Here is a 3,621-nt window from a genome sequence, read left to right on the forward strand (position 1 = left end):
ACCTATCCTCCTTTCCAATTCCCTATATGGCAACTCACAAACAAGGAAACAAAGAGAAATTAAAGCTAAAACAATAGAGTTTTAACAAGACAAATTTTCAAGGATTATTCAACAATTAAAGAAATGAAAAGCACATAAAAGCAAGCTCGAACTCAAAGAGAAACCTAGAATGGCTCTAGAGTAGAGTAGGAAAAAAAAACTCAAGAAACCTCTAGTTTTGGCACTTATTTTCATACTAATTTTCAATTTAAATATCAGATCTAATATTTGTATAAAATAGGAACCAATTATAGAAAAAAAATTGTGTCAAAACAACAAGCACACTTCCTTTTCACTTTTTTTCCAGGACACTGATTTTCCAACACGCTTATGTGATTTTTATTAATTTTTTTATTTTATCCATATCACTTGGTTATTTTTTTATAATTTTTTTCCAGATGTCTAGAAACTTCAATAAAAATTTCAGCTCAAAATTCGCAGTGACCAATTCCCAGTAATTTTTACAAGTTCGTATGTTCAAGCTGGCAGCACCAGTGATTTCAGACTTCAAATTTTTTAAGCATAGTATATTGATTGCCTTAGGTTTACTTTCAACCTTCCTATGTATGTTGAACTCACTAGGCTTGCTTACCAAACTTTTATGAGTTCAATATTCACATAGGATCAAAATTTCATCCAGCAATTCAATCACCAAAACTTAAATTCACAATAGACACAAGCATAAGGAAACCTAAAAGTTAAAAAAAAAGGTTCACAATCAAAGACTCTCTAAGAATGTTGCATCAAAATGTTAAGGACTAATTAACATGCAAGATTTGACTCAAAATTCAAATGATAGGCTAAGAATTGCAAGAATACATGAACAAATGTATCTAGAATTCAATCAAAAAATTAAAATTCAACACAAATTTAGAACATAATGTGACAATTATTATGACTAAACATGACTCTAAGACAACATGAATGAAGTGATTTACACTTAGATTTTTGTGTTTTCTTTTCTAATCAATATTTTGCAAGAAAATTGAGATCTAAAGGTTCAAGACAAGAACATTATGACTGAAAAATGATAGAATCGAAAATCAACACAAAAACATGATTTAAGAGTAGATCTATAAAATTTGAACCATAGAAATGCAAGAACAAGTGTAGATCTAAGATTTAATCGGTTTATTTTTTTGAATCAACTCTAAATAGTACCAAAACACAAGAAAATGGAGGAGATACATGGAGAAGAAGATGAAGAACAAGGAATTAAAGTGAATTGACCGAACAAAAAGATAGAGGAAGCAAAAGAACATCACCTAGATGAAGATGCTCTGATACCACATGATGTAGCTCCGTGTGGAGCTTATAGGCCTTGGATCTTCTTCATCAATGTAGTCTGTTGCTTCTTGAAGATCAATGGCAGCATAATGGAGAGGGAAGAAAGATGATTGGAGATGCCACTTCAAGGAGTAGATGAGTCAAGAACAAGCTCACTATCATAGGAAGTCATGGATAAGAGCTTGAAAGTAAGAGAAGATGAGTGGAGGGAGAAAGAGAGAAGGAGCATGAAATTTTATGCCTTAAATGAGGTTTGAAATTTGGAGTGTAATTATCAAATGATCAAAGTTGAAAAAATGCACACACAATGCATCTATTTATATCCTTAGTGTCACGCAAAATTGGAGGGAAATTTGAATTTCTATTCAAATTTCACTTGAATTTGAATTGGTGGAGCCAAATTTGGAGCAACAATTTCACTAATTATGATTAGTGAATTTTAGTTATGGTTCAGCCCAGTAATCCAAGATCAAGTCCAAGATTCTCCACTAAGTGTGCTTAGGTGTCATGAGGCATGTAAAGCATGAAGGACATGCACAAAGTGTGACTATATAATGTGACAATAGGGCGCAACAAGCAAATGCTCACCTCCCCTTTAAGATGGTCCAAAACTTAATTGGATTGGGCTTCTCCCAATTCAATTAAATTTATCTCCCAACACACACACATCAAATAATACACTTAATGCATGTGAAATTACAAAATTATCCCTAATACAAAAACTAGTCTAGGTGCCCTAAAATATCAGGACTGAAAAATCCTACATTACTAGGGTACTCTCCCTACACTATGGAGCCCTAAATACAATGCCCAAAAATAATTAACCCTTAATCTAATATGTACAAAGATAATTAGGCTCATACTGAGCCCATGGGCCCAAAATCTACCCTAAGGCTTATGAGAACCCTAGGGCCTTCTCCTGCATCTTAGGCCCTATCTTCTTGGAGTCTTCTATCCAATGCCCTTGGGGGGTAGGATTGCATCAAAATGTTAATTTAATATGCACAAAGATAAGTGGACTCATACTTAGCCTATGGGTCCAAAATCTACCCTAAGGCTCATTAGATTCCTAGGGCTTTCTTTAGCAGCTCTGGCCTAATCTTCTTAGAATCTTCTTGGAATCTTCTATCCAATGCCCTTGGGGGTAGGATCACATCACTAATTTTTTTTCCCCATTGCATATGGTAAAATATTTGTCATATCATAAATTTGTTAGATATGCAATTGAACTTTTTTTTAGGTGCATAGTGATTTACAACTTTTATTTTATGATAAAATGGTAAAAATAAGTTTGTTCATTCTCTCTAAACCATATTTGTCGTGTATTTCAATTAACTGAAATAATTGAAAGCTTTTTCTTTCAGTGCAACAAGGTTTTTGGGGGGTTGCAATCCATCAAGCATCATTTAAATGCCTATAATGTGTTTAATGATTGAAATATAATTTTTTGACATACATCTCAATTGAAAATATCAAGGGAATAGTTTCATGTGTTTTTTCCATATGCCTTTGTTTTTCAGATTTTGGGAGTGATCAACAATGCAAGACTGTTTGGAAGTGTGGTTTGTAAACTAGTATGAAAGACATTAAAATTGAAATAGTAAATCTTGGTTGTTGTGAAAGGTTGTGTGCACTTCATATATCCATGTTGTCTCCCCAACCTCATGCATTTGTATTCAACTCACTATAGAGTATAGAGAGATTGAAAGCCTTAATCTATGTGACCCAGGCCATAGTGGAGTTATTACTGACATTAGAGGAAACGGCCTAAACTTAGATTATACTGCCATATGTGCAGTGCTACCATCAATTTGGCCTAATAGGAAACTTTAATTTCTTTATCTAAGTGATTGAAACAACGTTCATACTCCAAACAAAAATTTTGACATTATTTATTGTTGAAATCTATCACAATGAGTCACATGCCCAGACAAATTAGAGTTGGAGGATTAATAATAAGAATGAGGGGGATAGGAACAACTTCCTACTTGACAAATTAGGACTTCACCACAATCTCACTCTCAGTTTCCATTTATTAATTCCTTCTCTTACTCGATCCTACTGTGGATATCATTCTTACAGAAAGTGGAGGCATTCTTAGAATGTTCATGCAGTAGTACTACTTAGGTACCTCTATGGAAAAGAAAGGAAGACAAAACTAAAATATATTATTGAATGACACGTTGGGATGGAGCCCCACATATAAATGCCTAAACTACATGTTAGTTTAAACATTTATTTGATGAGTTGACAACATTTGTAACCTCCTTGTAAAAGAAAATTTTAATATTGTTT

This window comes from Glycine soja, chromosome 11 (genome assembly GCF_004193775.1).
Source record: "Glycine soja cultivar W05 chromosome 11, ASM419377v2, whole genome shotgun sequence".
NCBI lineage: Eukaryota > Viridiplantae > Streptophyta > Magnoliopsida > Fabales > Fabaceae > Glycine > Glycine soja.